At 38.9% G+C, this 24033-nt stretch overlaps 1 protein-coding gene across 2 annotated transcripts in view; it reads left to right on the plus strand.

Moving 5' to 3' along the window:
• LOC135084469 (sex peptide receptor) overlaps window positions 1–24033 on the plus strand; it is a 482468-nt gene that overhangs the window by 162696 nt on the left and 295739 nt on the right. Inside the window, exon 1 of one of the 2 annotated variants that reach the window (XM_063979251.1) lies at window positions 23600–23615. The exons of the other annotated variant lie outside the window; for it this stretch is intronic. The gene's annotated coding sequence lies outside the window, so the exon portion shown is untranslated. Of the gene's footprint in view, window positions 1–23599; window positions 23616–24033 lie in introns of those variants that run through there. 2 annotated transcript variants of the gene reach the window in all.

Below are 24033 nucleotides of genomic sequence, written 5' to 3' on the forward strand. Positions count from 1 at the left end.
GTGAAAAATAAAATTGTTTGTTTAAAGTAAATAAATTCGTAAATATTTATAAAAACAGTCAAAGCTCTTTACATGTTTCATGATTTTTACCCTACAAGAGCTTCAAGACAAAAATTTGGGAAATGCTAAGAAGAAGTGCCGAAGCAATCTGACCCTATAAGAAATTAGGTACCTAGAGTCTAGAGTTCAATTTGTGAGATATAAAACTAAAAGCATAGAAGTATTCTAGCAACTTACTAAACATTTTTGCACTGTGGCACTGCCCAAAGCATTTCTTATTTTATACAACACCCCGCGGTGATTCCGCCCGATTGTGTCTGCCGGCCAAGATTTTCCTCTTCACACTACTAAGGCGAGATAAAATTGTATAGAATCGAATAGATAGCACATGAAGCTTTACAGTCTAGGCTCTCATGTAGTTGTAATAAAAGCGACTTTACAACATGTAGTCTGATTAGTTCCGCGGCTTCATCATCACCATCTCAGCCATAGGACGTCCACTGCTGAACATAGGCCTCCCCCAATGCTTTCCATGTTGCCCGGTTGGTAGCGGCCTGCATCCAGCGCCTTCCTGCTACCTTTATGATGTCGTCGGTCTACCTTGTGGGTGAACGTCCCACGCTGCGTTTTCCAGTACGCGGCTCCGACGCGACTTCGTACTCGTGAAAATGATTTGAATATTTTTTTCCCGTTTTCGCCACATTTTTAATTGTAGCATGATAGTACTTAGCCTATTCCTTTCCTCGATAAATAGGCTATCTGCCACAAAAAGTTTTTTTTTCAAATCAGACCTATTCCTGAGATTAGCACGTTCAAGCAAACAAAGAAAAATAATAAAGTTCAGGTGTGCTGTTAAAGTTTTAACTGTACACATAATCACAAGCCTTCAGACTGATTTTTGTTGCAAAATCGGTTACTTTATTAGGTTTTTTTTTGTCCACAACGAAGAACGAAGAAGCTTTTTGCCTGTATCTCACCTGATGGTAAGTGATGATCAGGCCGAAGGTGGAAGCGAGCTTCACCCGGAATCCTCAACCACGGAGGCACTGGCTATCTTACCTCTAACTGCCGGAACAAAAAACTGTTGTTATGGCGACAGGCTTAGGTAAGATGGTGGAAGCTAGCCAGGCGGACTTAAAGACAAGCCCTACCACCAACCAAACCGAACAGAAAAATCTGCCCCCACTGGGAATCGGACCCGGGACCTCAGCGTCCGAAGCAGATGGTCTTACCACTAGACCACAGAGGCGGTTAGGTGCTACATTTTTCCTTGATTGAGTACAACTTCCTTACTTAAAAAGTATCAGAGATTTAAATTCTCCCAATCCATTTCTTTCCTAAAGTTTCTACTTAGGTTTTAAAGAGCACTTAAGTCTGCCGATTTATAGCTTTAAGTACTTTTACTTGACGAAGCCATTGAGAATTGAGAAAAAAATATCCTAACTTTAGTACTTAAACTAGACCTTGTTGATTATTCCTGTAGATATAATAAGTGGTCCATAATAAGGTTATATTTAGTTTTATAATGTTAAGATTTATAATTTTATTCTACACCTTTTTTTTTGTTTTTATTGAACTAACTGTCTGGCTTCGCTCGCGTGAAATTGTGTCTGCCACAGAAAAACTTTAACGTGCGCGTCCCTGTTTTAAAAAACCGGGATAAAAACTATCCTATGTCCTTTCCCGGGACTCAAACTATCTCTATGCCAAATTTCATCAAAATCGGTTCTGTGCTTTAGGCGTGAAAGCAAGACAGACAGACAGAGTTACTTTCGCATTTATAATATTAGTAAGTATTAGTATAGATAGGCTCCGAAACTACTGGACCGACTTGAAAAAATCAATCATCATTAGAATTCTACATTATTTCTAATGCGCATAGGCGGTACTAAGTTCGCATAATACAAAGTTTTAGTGAAACTTTCTCAACAGTCATTTAGCCTTAATGTTACTTAATGATTCTTTACAAAACTAAAGAACGAGTAAAATTCCCAAAGTCGAAAAGGGCAATCCATTTTGATATTGAAACTTCTCTTTGTCTATAACACGCGTAGAGTTCGACAGAGCACAATAACGGATATGAAAGGTGAGTACAGACTAGAGCCACAGAATAATAAGTACTTCGTACAGAAGATTTTCTTCGCGAATGTATTTAAAAAAATGTATGCTCAATGTCGTTAACAATATGGTGTAATTTAGCTTGTCTCAAGAGTCGAGCGCCATTTTGTTGACAAACGTCAGTGATCGGTACTGCGCCGAAGCCATAGGGCTGACTTCGGTAAAATTATGTGTGACGTGAGGTGCCAAACTGCAGACATTAACCACTTAATTACCTCTCAGTGTCTTCAGTCAGATAACTTAAAAAAGTGATTCTGTGTTTTAATTATTATTTAGGCAGTTAAATACTGCGCAGTATTTAGTACACCATTTTCTTTATATTTTTCCATCATACACAAGAATACGCGTGCGTGAGTCAATGCTCGCTCGTATGTGAGGCCTTGTCGAATAGTAATCCTGTAGGGTGCCATCGTGCTTGTTTTGTTTTCGATGTAAACTCGCGGAGATGAACAGGCCTGCTAAAGCATTTACTTGAAACCGAACAACGAACCGCTCTATGAAATGTTAGTCAGTGTCAGCCTTTCACGAAACAAACGCCGTTCAATTGTATTCGTCAGAACATTACATTGCATAAAAATGCTGTAGTCTATACCCACCTTATGGCGTTTCATCATCATTATCTCTATAATGTAAACGTAATTGTAAACCCACTTACAGTTATTGAGACACAGGTCTGCGAGCCTAGTGCAATAACCACTGCTGGTCCTTGTATTGTACCTAGTTTTTCATGAAAATAAATACTTTATTTTAAATAAAAAATAAAATTTATTACCTTAGAACATTCGTACACGTGTGGAATAGCAATAAAGAATTGAATTGAATTATAATCATTTCAGTCGCATGACGTTCACTGCTAAACATAGGCCTCCCCCAATGATTTCCACATTGCCCGGTCACGCTGCGTTCTCCGTTAATTTCCGGTAATGACAATTCATGACAATTTGATACACTAGATATTTCATTTGTCGGCCGTTTGGTGTAGTGGTTCCGAACGGACTACTATGCCGAGAGGTCCCGGGTTCGATTCCCGGCCGGGCAGAAATTGAAATGATGAATTTTAATTTCTGTGATGGGTCTGGGTGTTAACATGTATAATATGTATGTATTTACAAAAAAAAAAGTATTTAAGTAGGTATGTTTATATCCGTTGTCTAGTACCCATAGTACAAGCTTTGCTTAGTTTGGGACTAGAAGCGTAGTGTAAAAATGTCTAGGGATATTTATTTATTTATTCATAGAGCGGCTCGTTGTTCTGTTACAAGTAAATGCTCTAGTGTATAGTCCCCTTTACAAACAGGAAGACTGAGAGGAAAAGCAATTAATTATAAAAGTTATTTATGTTCTTATTTATTACGGAACTTCCATTGATCTATTCGAGAACTTTCGCTTTATGGCGTGTATTCAAATTACATGAAAGATCTTAGATTTGAAGTAACGTTACTTGATAAGAGTGAGACTCCCAGTTCGGAAGGTTATTATTATTATTTGATTCCCAAATGGCACTGGTGTAGGGTAAAATTACTCTGTTTTGTGTATTTGTTCTAACATTCAAAATCAAAACCTTCTGAAACGGCAAGTGGCAAAAATCTGAAATAATAACCCAGTAATGATAGTAGCGCCCTCCTCTAAATAAAACTCATAAAAATCCTTTATTTATGCAAGTTGGCTTTTAAAAAGTACTTTCACACGTCCCAGTATTAACCCTACCACTGCTTAGGGACAATAAATGGGTCAGTACTGAGAAGAAGCAGCGCAAAATGTCACAATTTATGACTGTCCAACGTGGCAAAAATCGGAACTAATAATTCAGTATTGATATCGCGCGCCCTCTTGACAATGTCATAACTGGCGTGAACCGTTCACGCCCGTATTCAAACATTACTATGAGGTCTCACAGTGCGCGTGGACGCACAGGGTGACACACGAACCAATCACAGAGCTCTATTCGACGCTGTGCGTTCGATTTGCTGCTTCACTTAAGCAAGCATCGTTTGTGAATACGGGCGTCAGTGTTGGACAACTATATTCTTCAGTAGTAGCAGGCCTGTTCATCTCCGCGAGTTTACATCGAAAACAAAACACGCACGATGGCCCCCTACAGGATTACTATTCGACAAGGCCTCACATACGAGCGAGCATTGACTCACGCACGCGTATTCTTGTGTATGATGGAAAAAAATAAAGAAAATGGTGTACTAAATACTGTGCAGTATTTAACTGCCTAAATAATAATAAAAACACAGAATGTACTTTTTTAAGTTGCCTGAAGACACTGAGAGGTAAATAAGTAGTTAATAATATTCATGATAATTCATGCTAAATCATGTATGTATTTCCTCCTCCATTTTCTGCAGTTTGGCACCTCACGTCACATCATTTAATTTTTACCGAAGTCAGCCCTATAGCTTTGGCGCAGTACCGATCACTGACGTTTGTCAACAAAATGGTGCTTGACTCTTGAGACAGGCTAAATTACACCATATTGTTAATGACATTGAGCATACATTTTTTTAAATACCTTCGCGAAGTAAAACTTCTGTACGTAGTACCCGGCCTGTTCATCTCCGTGAGTTTACATCGAAAACAAAACACGCACGATGGCCCACCTACAGGATACTATTCGACAAGGCCTCACATACGAGCGAAATTGACTCACGCAAGCGTATTCATGTGTATGATGGAAGAAAATAAAGAAAATGGTGTACTAAATACTGTGCAGTATTTAACTGCCTAAATAATAATAAAAACACAGAATGTACTTTTTTAAGTTGCCTCAAGACACTGAGAGGTAAATAAGTAGTTAATATAATTCATGCTAAATCATGTATTTCCTCCGCCATTTTCCGCAGTTTGGCACCTCACGTCACATCATTTTACCGAAGTCAGCCCTATAGCTTCGGCGCAGTGCCGATCACTGACGTTTGTCAACAAAATGGTGCATGACTCTTGAGACAGGCTAAATTACACCATATTGTTAATGACATTGAGAATACATTTGATTCCGTGGAGGGTAGTTGAACGGGAAGCATGGTTGATCTATTTTAATGGTTTCAATTTATTATTTAATGGACTTTAGTGTACAAATTTGGTGTTATTTTGTGTTCTAAAGTGCAGTGAAGTGATAAATTATAAAAAACATTGAAATACTTCGAATTTGAGCGCGCATCGAGTGTCGAGTGGGTTGTCGTATGAACAACCCGCTTTGGACCCGGTGGCGTCTCGAAACCTGCTTACGGGCATACTTTACTCCACGGAATCCATGAAAAATCAATAGAACTGAAACACCCACGTTCTATTGATAACTTTGTCAATTATTTTTCACTCGACATTGGCAGAAATAAACCTCCCAGAGAGGTTTGGTTGCCATTAAAAAAAAAATAAAAAAATAAAATAAAAAAGAGAATACATTTTTTTAAATACCTTCGCGAAGTAAAACTTCTGTACGTAGTACTTATTATTATTCTGTGGTAGTACTTATTATTTTCTGTGGTAGTAGTAGTAGTAGTTGTAGTTAAAACTCAGACAATTCACAGGTTTCACTCGACTGTGCCCGATAATAAGTTTCCCGTCAAACCCGTAGCTGAAGTCTACAACTTCTCAGTCTGGTTTCAACTTGTCCACAAGTTTGTTCTCGAGTTGATTTTAGGAGAATCAGTTAACCGGAGTTGTGGTATTGTCTCTTTACTTATTCAACGTTAATTTGTCTTGAAATTTAGTAAGGATCTGAGACGAACAGACTACATTCAAACATAGAACCTCATTCTTTTTTGAAGTCGGTTAATAATAATATCCCTACCCTCGGACATTAAAAATATTGACTTGGGGCAATATTTTCGTCCACACGGTCGTCTACCCACAAGGTGGACCAACGACCTGATAAAGGTAGCAGGAAGGCGCTGGATACAGGCCGCTACCAACTGTGCGATGTGGAAGAAATTGGGGGTGGCCTATGTTCAGCAGTGGACGTCCTGTGGCTGAAATGATGATGATTCCCACGTTGCTTTAGTTTTGTTCAACCATATATTAAGTCTGTTATGGCTCAAAAAATGTAACATCAGTGTTGTGACTTCATATATTTCCCCCACACGAAAATGAAGATGAATGTAGAATGTATTTCAGTTGACGTCTCTACATACATATTTTCCATAAAAGTTTACGTAAGTGCCTTTTTCCTGTAGAATCATGCTGCGGTTGCAGGCAGGACAAAGAATTCGTATTGTATGCGCGCAGCCAATCAATGTTCCGCGTGCGTGTAGCCCGCGTATAGTTCTTGCAACTCACAAAGGCGGTGAGTTTTACCACAGGCTTTACTGTGTGTACGTGTAGTACATGCACATATCGATAGTGTAATGACTATCAAAACTTTTGAAAAACGAACAGTAGCAAGCCACAACACATATAAAGCTCACTCGCCTTCGTGAATTGCAACAACTATAATAAGAAAAACATGTATGAAATAATGAAACCCGCATGCGGACGAAATACGCACCCGTGCCGAAATCCGCATCAAGGGAAAAAGGCACTAACTAAGGCTGGGTTGCACCATCTTACTTTGACTTTAACAAACGTCAAAACTCTGTCAACTTACGAAAACGCCGGTTTTCGTCAAAGTTACGGTCAAAGTTAGGTGGTGCAACTCAGCCTTACACTTCATAACAAAATGGCTTGGAACCGAGCGTCACAGGTAAATTTCCCCACGGTAATGGAAAAATCATGGACCCCATAATAGTAATACAATTCTATTATGGCTATTAGAGGAAAAATACCTCCATTTTGAAGCTGAATCGCGCAGTATTATTGGCTCATAACTTTCTGAAAGTAACCCAGTATGGGAAATGAAGATGTGTGACACTATTTTTTATACAATATTGGTGTAATGTGCGCACTTTCTTTCATGTGTTCATACTATAGCTGTTATACTATACTGTTCTAGCGCTTGAGGTTTGGAAGCGGCACGGGATGGTGTTTTTCGTTTCAGCCAAATGACGTCCACTGCTGGACAAAGGCCTCCCTCAAGGTTTTCCACAATACACGGTCCTGCGCTGCCCGTATCCAGGCTCTTCCCGCGACCTTTACCAGATCGTCGGTCCACCTAGTAGGAGGCCTGCCCACGCTACGTCTTCCAGCCCGGAGTTTCCCTGCGTGATCGAATCAGAAATGAGGAGATCCGCAGGAGAACCAAAGTAACCGACATAGCTCGCAGAATTGCTAAAATCAAGTGGCAATGGGCGGGGCACATAGCTCGTAGAGACGATGGCCGTTGGGGCAGGAAAGTTCTCGAGTGGGATGGTGTTTATTTAACGTCAAACTTCAGCGAGACTTCAGAATTTCTTCAGATGTTCTGTCACGTAAATGTCAATGCCACCCCTCCCGTGCCTCCCATACCTCAGGCACTGACTGATATAAGCGCTAGAGCTATAATTAACAGCCCAACTAAACTATCGGCCGACAAAAAGTCTACAGGGAGTAATCTGCAGGGAGTCTAATAAATGCTTAGTTAATAGGGGAGACCGGGGTAAGTAGTAACAAAGGAGAGTTGTGACATTGTCGATTTTTGGAATCCTATTAACTCGGCGAGCACGCAAATGCGCGCATTTGGTAGTTTGAGATTTGAACTAAAAAAACGCCTACTGAGCTCGCTAGTCTGACTGACTAACTGACTGACATAGTGATCTATCAACGCACAGCCCGGACCACTGGATGGATCGGGCTGTTTGACGTGCAGATAGATGTTACGACGTAGGCATCCGCTAAGAAAGGATTTTTCATTGCTACAAACGGGATCCACGCGTATGAAGTCGCGGGCGGCTAACTTAATAAGTTCCAATAACTCGACAATGTCACAACTCTCCTCTGTTACAACTCACCACGATCTCCCCTACAGACTTACTATGGTGGCAGTAAATAAAGTCCCTCCCTTCCCTCCCAAAGCTCCCCTGCAAACTAGAGCGAGAAAATTTTCTTGTATTTAATATAACCGGCTTGCAATCTTGTACCTGGGTTAATCTAGCTGAAGATGTTTTTGCTCTGGAAATCCCTTCAGGCGCCATTTTAAATAATTATGAAGGCTTTGCCATAGAGCAGGGAGATACGACAGTTCTGACTGAGTCCATAATCCTTATAATATTTTTAAATGAAAAATATTGTGTTTTTCACTCTTTCACGCAAAACTGCTGAAGGGATTTTGATGAAACTTTACGTTAATTATAAATGTGAAACTATGTCATAGTTACATAAAACACAGAATCGAATTACATGACATTTGGTAGATAAAAATGTTGAGACCAGGGAAAAGTTTTATCCTGGTTTTCAGAAGGGACATGTACCGTAATACACTCGTATACTTACTTAACATACAAAAATACTGCACAGTCTGTAATTGATCTTGATTTTATCACTTTAATTGAAAAACTTTTAACTGACAAAAAAATGGCAACGCTTTTTTAACTTTATGGAAATGGACTGGCCTTTCTTTATGTGCTGTTGCGACCTAAAGAACCGAATTAACTTGTCCAAGTTACAAGTAGCGGCGATTATTTTATTTTAAACGTTACAAATGGCATGCGTTTTTCTTCCCGGATTTAAACCAGTTTCGTGAGCAAAGATTTTAGCTCTTAAATTCTAATATAATTTGTACTCCCATTTGTGTGCTTTTCAGAAGTATTTGTAGGATTGCTAGCTTCTGCCCGCAGCTTTGCTCGCATGGATTTTAGTTTGACTTAGAAAGTATTTATATCTTTTTTTACGTCAGAAAATGTTTTGCGTATACCCACTGGCCAATGGATCAACGTGGAAAGCATTAGGGGAGGCCTATGTTCAGCAGTGGACGTCCTATGGCTGAAATGATGATGATGATGATGATGACTGGTCAATGGGGAGGACCATGTAGTGTGTTATGTGGACTTTCCCCATCAGAATACCATTATAAGTCGACGGTGTCCACCGGAAACGAAGCCGTGAGCTATTGTTCTGACAGACATTCGTCTACTGCTCTGTCTTAGGCTTGGTTCGCTCTGGAGCTGGTCTTTATACTTCATCATCATCATCTCAGCCATAGGACGTCCACTGCTGAACATAGGCCTCCCCCAATGTTTTCCATGTTACCCGGTTGGTAGCGGCCTGCGTCCAGCGCTTTCCTGCTACCCTTATGATTTCGTCGGTCCACCTTGTCCCACGTCCCACGCTGCGTTTTCCGGTACGCGGCCTCCACTCCAGAACCTTGCTGCCCCATCGGCCGTCAGTTCTGCGTACTATGTGCCCTGCCCATTGCCACTTCAGCTTGCTAATCCGTCGGGCTATGTCAGCGACTTTAGTTCGTTTACGGATCTCCTCATTTCTGATTCCATCTCGTAAAGAAACACCGAGCATAGCCCTCTCCATAGCACTCTGTGCAACTTTGAGCTTATGTATAAGGCCTATAATGAGAGGCCACGTTTCCGAACTGTGTACTTCGCTTATCAGTTTCAAACAATAAGTAGACTTCCACTGTTAGAAAAAACCTATCCCAATTATTTCCACAACGACCGGTCCGGCGCTGCCCGCATTCACGCATTTTCCGCTACCTTCAGCAAATCAACGTTTCGAGTTTCCTAAAAAAATTTTTTTAGTCCGTCATGTTTAATATCAAAAAATATTGGACACATATTATATTTTTATTTGTCAATCTAACAAATAATTACATAGTTATGGTGCGTTGAAGTTCCGCACGACGTCACAACGTGCGGAACTTTTATGCACGCATTGACGTCACGGGCCTCTTCTAATGAACTTTGGCGCGCTTTAACTCTTTAAACTTTCATTAGTTTGAAAAAGTGAAAAATACGTGTAGAGTATTTTTTGATAAGTTAACTGACGGACTAATTAAAACTCTTGCTTTTTGACCCAGGAAACATCCCTATTCTTGGGCGATGTATTGGTCCAGCAGTGGACGTCTTTTAGTTGGAAGAATCTTCAAATCTAGGCTACTACTGTGGATCCTGGCTATAAATACAAGTTCTTTTGATGCAAACGAAAGGTGGGAATAGTCCCGTATCTTCTTCTTTTTTTCGTGTCGACAACAAACCTACACAGTGTCAGCCCAAAACTCCGTCACAAGAGTGGCGTTGTCAGCAGCACTCATCAAATCCTCCTGAGTGCAGTTGCTTGGGCACTCAGGGCACGACATCAGGTGCTTCGTCGACTGGGGAACAAAACCGCACCTGCACTCCATGTTCAAGCCATCCAAGAATCTCCACCTGACCAGATTGACCTTACTACGTCCCGTATAATCTCTTGACAATATGACATAGGCCACAATAAATTATATCAACTGTGAAGTGCTAAAGTAAACTATTCACTTACTGACAGTTACTTCGCTCTCAATTGACAAGTTTCACGAATTACTAATTACAGCATTAATCCTGGAAACATGTAAATGATAGCTATATCACTTCAGCCAACTGGGAATAGTGAACATTTGCCAACTATATGGTTAACTAGCTTTCCGCCCGCGGCTTCGCCCGCGTGGAAATTTGTCTGTCACAGAAAAACTTAATCGCGCGCGCTACTGTTTCAAAAACCGGGATAAATGCTAATCCTATGTCCTTTCCCGGGACTCAAACTATCTCTATGCCCATAATAATTATCGGTTCGGTGGTTAGGCGTGAAAGCAAGACAGACAGAGTTACTTCCGCATTTATAATATTAGTATAGATTACTAGCGGCCCGCCCTGGCTTCGCACACACTGTTGCAATGGAATTTCCCGGCTTTTCTCTTCTATAATATGCATGTTTTATAGCTATAAACATTCCTCTTGAGTCACTCTATCTTTTAAAAAAATGCATCAAAATCCGTTGCGTAGTTAAAGATCTAAGCATACATAGGGACAGACAGAGAAAGCGATTTTGTTTTATACTATGTAGTGATTATTTCTTGGTTATCATAGGGTACATACAATACAAACTACTAATACTAATAGGGATGTTATGGATAATGAAGTTTCGGTTATGGATACGGTTACAAATATTAGAATAATATTATACCGGTTTCGGTTACGGTTACAGTTATGAAATCATTTCGGATTATTCGAAATTTTCGGGTAATTTCGGTTACGGATATTAGAATTTTAAAAATGATAATTTCAAGTAGCAAGATTCTGCGCGATCCATATACCCACTTTATGTTCTATGATGGACCTTTGAGAATGGTAAAACAGGTGTGGATATCAGATTGTGCCAGGGAACGCCAGACAAGCAACAAATATTAAAATTTGACTCCGCCTTTATCCGAAACTATCCGAAACTTTTGAAACGGTTTCGGTTACGGTTACAGTTAGCTGTTAAATACTACTCACGGATCCATTAATATTAATAAGAAGCACTCTACAAATTATACTCATCAAAACACACATTCGCTCTAAATTGCGGAGTTCGTCAAATCCCTAATTACTTTAAAGGATTATCCCCAGAAGACGCACTGTATCAATAACTATGATACCTTATATGGGTATGCTGGTTCCAAAGTTCGGCCTACTGGGGCCTACACGAAGTTTGCCAATTTTGTAGGAAATTGCGGATCGACTGCGATGCCTACTAATGACGGATTAGGGTGAGAACTCGTTGCGCTATTTATGTACTATAGTTGTAATATATTCACATAGGTTTTTATTACAAAAACACCTATAAAGATTCAGTCAAACCAACGCGATCACACGCGATTCTACTGTCTATAAGTCTGTCGCCATAACAATAATGTTAACAGCATTGTTGTGTTCCGGCAGTTAGAGGTAAGATAGCCAGTTCCTCCGTGGTTGAGGATTCCGGGTGAAGCTCACTTCCACCTTTGGCCTGATCATCACTTACTATATCAGGTGAGATACAGGCCAAGAGCTTCCTCGTTGTGGATAAAAAAAAAGTATAAACACATCATACCTAATACTGAACATAAACTATAATTTATAATGATATAAAGTTAAGTTTCCAAGATAACTATCAAGTAAATTGGTCTTTTAACAAACTGAATTTCACAAGCAAAGTCACGGGTTAAACCTTGTTTCAAAATCCCGCCAAAGAAATATGGCGTACATCCCACGAGACGAACTAGGCGGTTTCACAAAATGGCCGCCAGGGCTGGTTTATGATCGCAATTTGTCAAGGACGCTATTGACTGCGGATTTCACGGTTCCGTAGAGGTAGAGTTTCATATTAAGAGCGTTTACGCGAAGCGCGGCGTTTCAAGGGGCATCATTGGAAATGATTCGCGCGCGGCGTTTTTTAATAGTTTCCAAATGTTTATAGCAAAACAATAACAATGAATTATATATCTTTTCAAAGTAAATATTTTTAAAAAGATGTTATTTTATTATATTAAGCTATTTTTATGTTGAATTAAAGAAGAATAATGGTGTAAAAATCACTTTGATTTTTGGGTATTTCACGTTTTTTTAATTTGTGATTTCTTATTGTAAAATGCTTAAATCTAAAAATTTTCTCAGATAACTATTTGCCCAAGGATCTATGCTATAGGATATAAATGTTTGTTAAATCGTTTTAACAGTATTTTTATAAAAATTTCAGCTTGTAAACTGACGCTAAAGTGGAAATTTACAAAACCTGTGTGGACTTATCTTGATAGAATTCTTAAATACTAAACTAATCGCAATATTTTCTCAATTAACTATTTAGACGACGAAATTGCCTAACTATTTATGCCTATAACATATTTGTAATATTACTGGTTAATGATTGTAACGAGTTGAAAAAGTACTGTTTTTGCGCCAATCGGCGTAAACGCTCTTAATAGTTTTGGTTCAGAGACAATGGGTAGTTGACCTATAGCTGTGAAGCGAATTGTCTAACTCCCGTATTCACAAAATAATGATATACTTGCTTAAGTAAAGCAGAAAATCGAATACACAGCGTTGAGTAGAGCTCTGTGATTGGTTCGTGTGTCACCCAGTGCGTCCACGCGCACTGTGAGACCTCATAGTAACGTGAATACGGGCGTAAGTTACAATCATAATTTATTATTAAGCCTAGAAGGATAATCTTCATACAAACGCTTCGTCATAAGTGAGGCCAAAATCAAAACGCTTTAAATATGTTTAAGTTAAGTCGCAAATTACCTCAGTTTTCGTGCGCTTGCTATCTATCTAGGCCATTGGTTCCCAAACTTATTTGAGACGCGCCCCCTTTCAGCCAAACAAAAAATTCCTCAAGATTATAATATATTGGTCGCATCGAGCTGTCTGGAATGCATTCTCTCAGCGGTCGCAGGTTTCTTACAGATGGCCCGCGCCCCCCTTTAAAGGGGCGCCCCCCACAATGGGAACCAATGATCTAGGCTTTATTAATCTTAGGTTACAATAGCATTGCACTAGGGAATAATATCTCTTAACTAACGTGAACTTAGAGATGTTTATTGGATAGAAACAGAATTTGGGAGTAATAACAATGCCTAGACACTGCTAATTTAGTCACTATTTTCTTATCAGATCACTATTTCAATCACTATTTTCTTACCCTAGCTGTTCGCATTATAAAAGAGTCATCGAAACGCTTAATGCGAGCTGGTGGAATGTCAACAAATATAGGATCGTCCGCCTCTATTGACTGTAGGGTGATGTTAGGTATACCTATAGCCTAAAGCCTTTCATGGGTGTATTTGACATTTTTGTTACCAAATCACGATTTATTACAGTGACATAAGGGCCCAATTCGACTTTTCGTAGTGATACTGTCGCGCGTTTCGTAATCGAGCGACAGCATCGCTACTAACGCGCGTTAGTAGCATTTGCAACGCACTACAGCAGCGATGCCAACGCGCTACTAACGCGCTACAGCGGCGCGACTGTATCGATGCAAACGCGCGACCGTGTCGGACGACATCGGGCAGAGTACGGAGGGAGGGTTACTGAATCGCGTTTGCATCGCGACAGAAGCGCGACATTATTGCGTTTGCATCACGACAGAAGCGCGTTTATGACGAGGTCGCGTGGGCGAGAGCACACAGCTAAAGCCCGATCTGTGAGCACGTAGAATTTTGTCCAATGACCCCAAGCTACCCATCCTTATCGCTCGCGCGTAATTATATTGCTGTCGCGCAGTGAGTGTGCGAGCGCGACAGCAACATAATTTTAACGATTGCATTGCGTTGCAACTGTATTGATTCGAACGCGCGACAGAATCGCAATTGCATCGCTACAAAAAGTCACCTTGGGCGAGGGGCCACAGTGTTTAGCTTCATCTGCTGTCGTCTGCAAAGTTGTACATTAAACCCAGAGTGTGGTTTACCAGCACGACTCCAAGACTCGTCGCATGTTGTTTGGAAGGCTTGCGGTCATTAGTTAAACTTGAATTGTAATTAATTAAAGTTACAGTTCGGGTGACAGATAATGAGGGTAGACGCAGTAAGTTTACATCAACAGCTTATCTTGTAAAAGATAATAAGTTAGTCTTGTTGGGTCGTTAAAAATTTCGTTTCGTTTCAGCCAAATTACATCCACTGATGGACATAGGCCTCCCTATGGATTCCTACAAGGAAAGTAATAGCATTAATAAAAGTAATGGGTATCTTGCAGACAAATTATTTGAAAAGGCTTTAGAAATTTATGACCTACAATTTTCACCAAAGTGACGATCAAGCTGAAAGTGGGAGTTAGTTACAACCGCTTTTATCAACAGAGCTATCTTTCCTTCAACAGATGGAATACAGTGTAATTCTGTTAATATTGTTGTTATGACAGATTGTGGTAGTAGTCAGATTGCCTTAGAAGTAGAAAATCAACCTAACACAGAAGAATACTTTTTTTTCCAAGAACTTGTGGATCTGAAGCAGGTGTTCTTACCACTAGATTACCTAACCAGTAAACCACCAATAGACAATCTAAATATACATATACATATAACTCAAAGGTGACTGACTGACTGACTGACATAGTGATCTATCAACGCACAGCCCAAACCACTGGATGGATCAAGCTGAAATTTGGCATGTAGGTAGATGTTATGACGCAGGCATCCGCTAAGAAAGGATTTAACGAAACTCCACCCCTTAGGGGGTAAAACGGGATCCACGCGTACGAAGTCGCGGGCGGCCGCTAGTTAATTATAAAAAATATTCCTCTTTTTAGTCCTAGGTCTTTACTCAGTGGACCTGCTTCTTCGTTCTCTAGTGTGGTGTACAACACCATAGTTTTAAACCAGGATAAGATGAGCTATTACAGAAGTTGGGATCGGGAGATAATCGCACCGTGAACAGTTATGGAACTTGTTCTAGTGTAACTTGTGTTTGAACGTGAGAGATTCCATGCGTAATGGGGCTTGCTTGCAACTAAACTAATGGATGGGAATTTGATGGGGCTTACATGAAACTAGAAGAGATGGGGATTTAGAAGGACGAAATGTTAATGTAAAGAAAAAACCATTACGGTGAAGGTGTAGGAGATAATAAAAATAAACTTTAATGTTGTTTCTATAATTTTACGGGTTTGTGTTATATAGAATGCATAAGTAGTTTAGTTTGTTTCAATGGAAAATGTAGTAATGTTTAAAGTAATTTTAATTTTTACAGAGCTACACGTGTTTATTTTGCCTCTAAGAAAAAGTTCATTATATTACTTAGTTCACACACACACACACACCTTGAGTTAATGCCTTTTTTCAACAGGCAAATCATCTAAATATGTTAGAAGACTCATCATCATTACCATTTTTTTGCCCCATGCCCCCCCCCCCCCCCCCAACGATTTCCAGTTTCATGATTTTATATTTACAGATAATGAAAGTCTTAGAGAGCAACTACTTTTAATGAAACCTAAATAAAAGGACTATAAGTCTAGGCTAATAAAAAAAAAGTAAAGGCTAGCCTTATCCTATACTTATCAAAGAATTTGCTTTGTGGTCCTATATTTGATTTACCTTTTTGAATCTTACCTTGGCGTCGTGCAGAATATCCCCAGAGAATATTTTATCAGGCCCTTTAAATCGTATTCCGATGATTGCCTTAAAAAGGTTCTGTAAAACCATGGTGTTTCCATGGAGAAGGGACGGGGATTATCGTATCCTGCACAAACTTGGATGGTACTGGACCAAACAGTTATAGAGAAGTAACAATACTTTGAAAGTATTGCACGTGTTAAACGTTGTTAGGTTCGATTCTGTAACAAACACCCCGTCGTTTTTTCGTCGGGGGTTAAAAAATCATACTACGACTAGCGGCCGCCCGCGACTTCGTACGCGTGGATCCTTCATCTATCGTACCTACGCAGTTTAGATTTTTTCATACAAATGTTTTTTCCCGCTAACTCCCGTTCCCGTTGTAATTTTGCAATATGCTGTTGTAACTACCTGCATGCCTTTCAAGCGTCTAACTTAAGCGGTTTAGATTTTTCATACAAAAGGATTTTCCCGCTAATTCCCGTTCCCGTGGGAATTTCGGAAATTCCTTTCTTAGTGCACCTCTACGGTACCTAAGCTATGTCTCTTCCAAATTTCAAGTGCCTACGTTTAGCCGTTTAGGCTGTGCGTTGATATGTCAGTCAGTCAGTCAGTCAGTCAGTTTCTCCTTTTATATATTTAGATATATGCTGCCTGATTCTCAGACTATAGAGTACCTATCTAATACCACAAAATAGATAGCAGCAGCTGAAGACACTCTACATCTTTCCATATTGTGTGCCCATGCGGCGGAACAAATCTGATCTATTACAAATCTTTATGACCTGACTTATGTACCGATTTCACAATAACACAATATGAATTTGAATTACGCACACATAGACATCGCTCACGGATACGACATTCGCGAAGTGTCACAAACCAATCTAAACCAGTGCGAGTGCGTATACCGCCCGCTTGAGACATGTCTATGTGTGCGTATGTAAAATGAAGTACATGCAGGTGCTTATCTTCGTTACTATCTATTTACCACATTGCTACAAAAAGACTTACTGTTCACTTTTCCTATGGTATTGGTTTAACCACCTCAGCGGCTCGATTCCCAGGGTATTAATAACCGGTATTTCTTTATTCATAAATATATTCCCGGTAAGAAGCTTTCAAAAGGGAATACCGAAAATAGACCGTTTGATAAAGCCCAATTGTGTTAAGCTTTGCGGATTGGAAAGGCTTTGAAGCGATTCCGATACAAAAAAATGGGTAGGAATTCCCGGTATACGTCATTGTCAATAAAAATGAATGTCATAAAAGTGGTATCTACCTATATTATTTGCATTTATGCCCGTTTTCACCATCAATCCCTAATTGTTAAATGTCCCCTATGAAAACAAATTCCTGTTTTAAGTTACTTTAACATTTTCCTTATCCTAAAACTACTTCGTTAAGAAAATTTGGTCAATTTCGTTGCAAGAAACGCAGTCACTCAAAAATAATTAAGTATTTAATTAATTAAGTGAAAAATCACTGGTTTGTAACTTGGATTTACTTGGATTTATATTTATACTAGCGGCCGCTCGCGACTTCGTACGGAGTATACCTTTTTATCCCGTTACTTATAGGGGTTGAATTTTGCAATATCCCGTCTTAGTGAGCACCTATGTTCTAAAAGGAACCCCCATTCAAAATTTGAGACTCCTAGCACTTGCAGTTTCTGAGATTTCGTGATGAGTGAGTGTGTTGACCTTTCGCTTTTTTAATAAAAGATTAATAACTGTAGACACTGTAGACCTTGACTAGAACATTATTCTCAGATAGGGAAGGAACATTTTTGGCAGTCATAAGTTCCTAGTCCAAAACAGACAAAAAAACCAAAATAAAGCTTCAGTTCTGAACATCGTTTCATAAAACTATCCTTCAAACTCTCACCAAAATGAAAGCTCGTTGCAAAGTTTCGGAGCTTTTTTAATCTAGCTACAGGCTGACATGTGCCATGTATCGATCATTACCGAGATATGGGACCGACGGATTCTTATCAAGAAATCCGATCGATTCGTGCCATCTAACGTGACCATACGTCCCGCTTTGGGCGGGACTGTCCCGCTTTCAGACTGTCTGTCCCGCTGTCCCCCGCAAGACCAAAAACGTCCCGATTTAGCTTTAAGAAGAGATTTTTCTCAAATGAACAAAATGTGGACGAGTGATAAAACCCAGCTAAGTGTAGCAGTAATAAAAGCTATGTTGATTACGAAAATAAATATAAATAAATAATGCAGTGAGTTCCATAGTTATCTAAAAACAAGATATCTACGATATTCTTAAACAAATTTGTTCCGCCGACAAATACAAAAATACGACTTAGAAGTCACCCCACTACTTAACTGTTTTGTGTTTAGTGCTTTGATTTGTATTACTCAATCTTCTATAAACTTGTAAAACTCTCAAAACTTTGTTTTATTTTATAATTCCGCAGGTTCTTTTTTAGAACTATTCCTCAGTTGTCCCGCTCTGGCACAGAAAATAAATGGTCACGTTGCCCATGCCCTAACCAAACTGTGAACCTTGCTATTCTTGTTAAAAAGAAGTTCGAACGAGGATGAAACGAACGATCTATCGTTTCATCCACGAAGACGCGCCCCACCATTCCTCCGCTAATGTTTGAGTGTTATCGGTACACGCTAAATTATCCATGAGTGCACACGCACACTACAATAATGACGCTCGAATTGCTCGGATCTAACTCCCCGCACCCCGCGCTTTCCGCGACCAAAATTTGGTGGGGCGCGTCTTCGTGGATGAAACGATCTATTACCAGTTGTATGACCTAATTGTTATACCTGTAAGGGTTCGTTCCCACAGCAATATGGTTTTGCGGGGTCCAGTTATGCAGGATCCCGCAAATCTGGACTGTCGTGTGATCGTCGATCAAATCTGAAGCACAACTGAAGCACATTTGAAGTCTGGCTGTTTGACGTCCCAAAAACCCTCTCCTCTATTGATCCCATACCTCAGGCACTATCATGAAAGTTGGTTACCTACAGCCACGAGCGATACACATGTGTAAAAATATCTTCAAAGTTTGTTTGTTTGTTACCAACGTTTGGTTTGGCTAAAAACCGCACACATTCTGGCTCTGCCTTTAGCTAAAAATACATCTAGCAGAGGTTTTTTATTGACCATGATTCAATGACATTTATGGGTTTACGTATTTTCAGTAAACAAACAAGAGTTTTGGGATGTTCGTAGAAACGGGTATTTACTTCCACCCACGTGATAGTGATTATCTATGTAGTGAATGAGATTTCAACTAAATGTGGTTTACGGGACTATTCCCACCTCTCGTTCCCACCGCTGCAACTCCTGTGTAGCCAGGATCTACAGTCCTATGTTTTTGGTTAATTTCGTTGCGGGTCCAATGACAGTTTAACTTTCTCCCGGGACCAACTTGACCTTCACTGGTTGGGTTACTGACCGTCAAGCTGTAGATCCTGGCTACACAGGAGTTGCAGCGGTGGGAACGAGAGGTGGGAATAGTCCTGTACAGACGAATATGCTTCTAATTTATTCCACTAGCTTCAGGAACCTAAAATAAATGTACAAAACTGACAATCTGGTATTTTCGGAGTCTCATACAAGGTTATTTGATAACACACATTGTGATGTAATTTATCTTTGCTAATTGTATTGGCACGCAGTATCGTTTGGCGTATCAGTATTATTGATTTAACGATGTGATACCCACTTGACAAATCAAAATTAAGTAAATACATGCATATCTATAATGTTGTACCTTCTCATAGATAGTAAGAGTAAGTATTTGTGTACCTACTTTGTATGAGTCAAGTGTGGGGCAACATTTTTTAGGTTCAACGAAATTGTTTCTTGATTCCTATTATAACAATAGTTGCTAAAATCTAGTCTATAACAACAGACAATATTCTTCTATAGCCGCGATAGGTAATAGAAGCAGGACTGGAAACCAAAGTAAAATAGTTAATAGACAAACGGTCGTAGGGAAATTAGTCTTTATTGGTCCTAAACTATTTTTATACTAGCTAGAATCTAGGGCTATACTTTAAAGCCTTTATGAAGCCTATGGGAGACCTCGTTTCAGTTCTATAGGTCATACTTACTCGTCTTCAGTAGTTGCTGAAATGATGATGATTATGATGATTTAGATCCAATATTCTGAAATCTCCCTGAAAAATTCTTTCTTAGCGGATGCAGGTAGATGTTATGACGTATAACATCTACCTGCATGCTAAATTTCAGCCCGATCCGTCCAGTGGTTTGGGCTGGGCGTTGATAGATCACTGTGTCAGTCAGTCAGTCAGTCAGTCAGTCAGTCAGTCAGTCAGTCAGTCACCTTTGAGTTTGAGTCACATTTAACCAATCACAGGCCTAAACTAAATAGTATTTCGTTTGATACGTTTCAATACCAATCTGGAAAATACCAAACTAATCTAAAGTCAACGACGCTATCGCATATTCACATACATTATCTTTGTCTCCTTTTGTAGAGAAAAAGAAATATTTTTGCTGTAGCAAATGCTTCTTTAATGCTTTTTCCTTTGGGCTTTCCGCAGATGATTGTTGGTTTTCGCAAAAAAGAGAAGATACAATATTATATGTTTTTTTCGTAATGGAATGGGATATTAGATTCCATTTCTGAATGCTTTCATCTTATTTAATAAACTAGCGGCCGCCCGCGACTTCGTACGCGTGGATCTCGTTTTACCCCCCCTTCATCTATCTTACGCGGTTCAGATTTTTTCATACAATTTTTTTTTTCCGCTAACTCCCGTTCCCGTGGGAATTTTGCAATATCCTGTTGTAACTAAGCTTTAAGTTTACTAAGGTACATGCATGCCAAATTTCAAGCGTTTATCTTACGCGGTTTAGATTTTTTCATACAAATGTTTTTTCCCGCTAACTCCCGTTCCCGTGGGAATTTTGCAATATCCTGTTGTAACTAAGCTTTAAGTTTACTAAGGTACCTGCATGCCAAATTTCAAGAGTCTATCTTACGCGGTTTAGATTTTTTCATACAAATGTTTTTTCCCGCTAACTCCCGTTCCCGTGGGAATTTTGCAATATCCTGTTGTAACTAAGCTTTAAGTTTACTAAGATACCTGCATGACAAATTTCAAGAGTCTATCTTACGCGGTTTAGATTTTTACATACAAATGTTTTTTCCCGCTAAGTCCCGTTCCCGTTGGAATTTTGCAATATCCTGTTGTAACTAAGCTTTAAGTTTACTAAGGTACCTGCATGCCAAATTTCAAGCGTCTAACTTAAGCGGTTTAGATTTTTCATGCAAAATGATTTTCCCGCTAATTCCCGTTCGCGTGGGAATTCCTAAGTATCCTATAACCTGCCCAGGAGTATGAAGAATAATTGTACCAAGTTTCGTTAAAATCCGTCTAGTAGTTTTTGTTTCTATAAGGAACATACAGACAGACAGACAGACAGACAGACAGACAGACAGACAGACAGACAGACAAAAATTTTACTGATTGCATTTTTGGCATCAGTATCGATCACTAATCACCCCCTGATAGTTATTTTGAAAATATATTTCATGTACAGAATTGACCTCTCTACAGATTTATTATAAGTATAGATTAGGCTGACCAAGTAATTACGTTACAGACAAAATTGTATAAAAAAGTTAATAAAGTTGGCCCTATGAATCTGTTCTGAAGTATTTTATTCTGTTTGGTAACCACTCAGTTGCTTTATGTAACTATTAGCTTTCCGCCCGCAGCTTCGCCCGCGTGGAATTTTCTTTATTGTCTACGACTAATGATAGAATCTTTACTAAGGGCTAAATCCCACATGAACAAAAGTCCTGAAAATCTTCAAACATAAGCCAAGTGAATTCTTCACAAATTATTCTTCACAAATTAACATTAATAATCAACCCAAAAATTTAGATTAAAAATTTTAAGGTATAATAACCACCTGTACTGTCGTTAGTACAAATTATAAAGCCTTAAGGACAAAGCCACAATAAAATAATAACTTCCCAAGAGCTTCGTGAATTAGACGAAGATATTTTTGGAAGGCTATAATAATATTATTTTGTGCGAGACTACATTAACGAAACACGGTATTTTTATTAAGTTTGACATTGGACCAGATTTTTTCTTAACTAAATATTTTACCGCCTTTTCGAGAGTAAATGAAAGTGAAACTAAAATGCTTTCTCATTTTATATTGGAGCTAGCAGACGCGCGAATTTCGTTTGCATGAATTTGAACATATTAAGTCCGTATTCTAATGTAAAATTCTTCTTTCAATAAAACAATCATGTATGAATCTGTATATAAAAGTGTAGATTGGTATTCTGAAACATCTTTTAGGACTCTTTCTAGTGCACACTAACTGTTGGCAAAGTGTAATTTTTATTCCAAAGCAGTTGTCAAGATGGACCGACGACCTCATAATGATAGCAGGAAGGTGATGGATACAGGCCGCTGCCAACCGGTTATTATGTTCAGCAGTGGACGTCCTATGGCTGAAATGATGATGATGATGATGAGTGGTCATACAATTTATTGTGTGCGGTCCTGCTAACTTAAACTAATTAAACTTAAAAGAACAATTCTTTCACGATAGATTTACCTTCGAACTAATCATCAGATTTTTGTTGATTAAGCATCTCTATCGCATTGGGGTAACCTGTAATGTTAGAGCTAAGATTGTTATTAAATAAATAAATACATAAATTTTCATAATACGAGTCATAACATTTTTCGGTTCCAGAATAAGTGTACACGCAATAAACTCGTTATTTTAAAGCTTTTCTATGTTTTTAATTAATTCATTTGTTTTTCTCCCATCAACCGTTCCATTTTCCTGATATTCCTTTGTTTTTTCGTCCACTTGCCTATGTTCATTTGTTTTTTGTCATTCATTTGTCCCTTGATATCCAATTCACTGGTTATCTCTAAGATTAATTTGTTTTCCCGATTGTTGTTATTTATAGTTCCGCTCTTGATGTACTGTTGTTTTTTGCAGTAAATATGCGACAGAATTCCAAAAGGCTATTGAAGTCGGCTTATGTAAAAATATTGCTTTTATGAATGCCTTTTCTTGACATATTTTGGTCCTAATGGCAGAATAGAGAGCATTAGTGTCTGTAATAGTCGAAGATCAGGCGTCTGTGATGTTAAGTACTTTAAATTTCCACTAAATTAATATTTGATGGCTTTCATCTTTTCAATGGGATTGTCTGATTTTCTTTTTTATCGAGTATTAACGACAAATGTCTTTATACTAGTCTTTATTGCCAGTACTTGCCAATTTGAGAACATTGATCTTATAAAAAAGAGTTATTTAAAATCTTAGCGTGTGAAACAAGTAAATATTTACTAAAGCTAGATTGCACCATCTTAATTTAACAGCAACTTTAACCGGTGTTTTTTTTATGGAATTTGACAGATTGTTGAAGTTTGTTAAAGTCAAATAAGATGGCGCAACTCAGCCTAATAGTCCCGTTAGCCCCTTATCTCATACTAAATATGCTTGCGTCACGATTTGAAGCAAAATATAAGTTTGCATTTAATGATAATGATTTAAATTGTTACAGGTAAGCCTTGGAAATGAGTACTTCATCTCGAGTAAGTACCCTTAAGATGTCAATAAAGTACACAAAGGCTCTTAATTCGTGAGAGTTTATTATGCGAAATTGAAATATAAACTTCGAATTAAGTAGAAAACGTTTTTCATCTAAGGCCCAGAACAGACGGTGAAACGCAACTGCAACGAAACTGCAACTTTCTGATGATTTTGATGAATGAAACTGAAAGTTTCAAACTGGTCACGTCATGTGTGGTCTCTCAACGGACGCTATGGCAGAAACTTAGATGCAACTCAAAAGTAACTAGCAGTTGCAGTTTCGTTGCAGTTGCGTTTCACCGTCTGTTCTGGGCCTAAGATGTTAAATTAGATTCTTTATTCGATTCATGGTTATAAGTACTTAATGACTTTTATTCTATATAGTTTAAAAACCTTTGTAAGTCGTATAAAATCAAAAAA

This window comes from Ostrinia nubilalis, chromosome 26 (genome assembly GCF_963855985.1).
Source record: "Ostrinia nubilalis chromosome 26, ilOstNubi1.1, whole genome shotgun sequence".
Taxonomy (NCBI): Eukaryota; Metazoa; Arthropoda; class Insecta; order Lepidoptera; family Crambidae; genus Ostrinia; species Ostrinia nubilalis.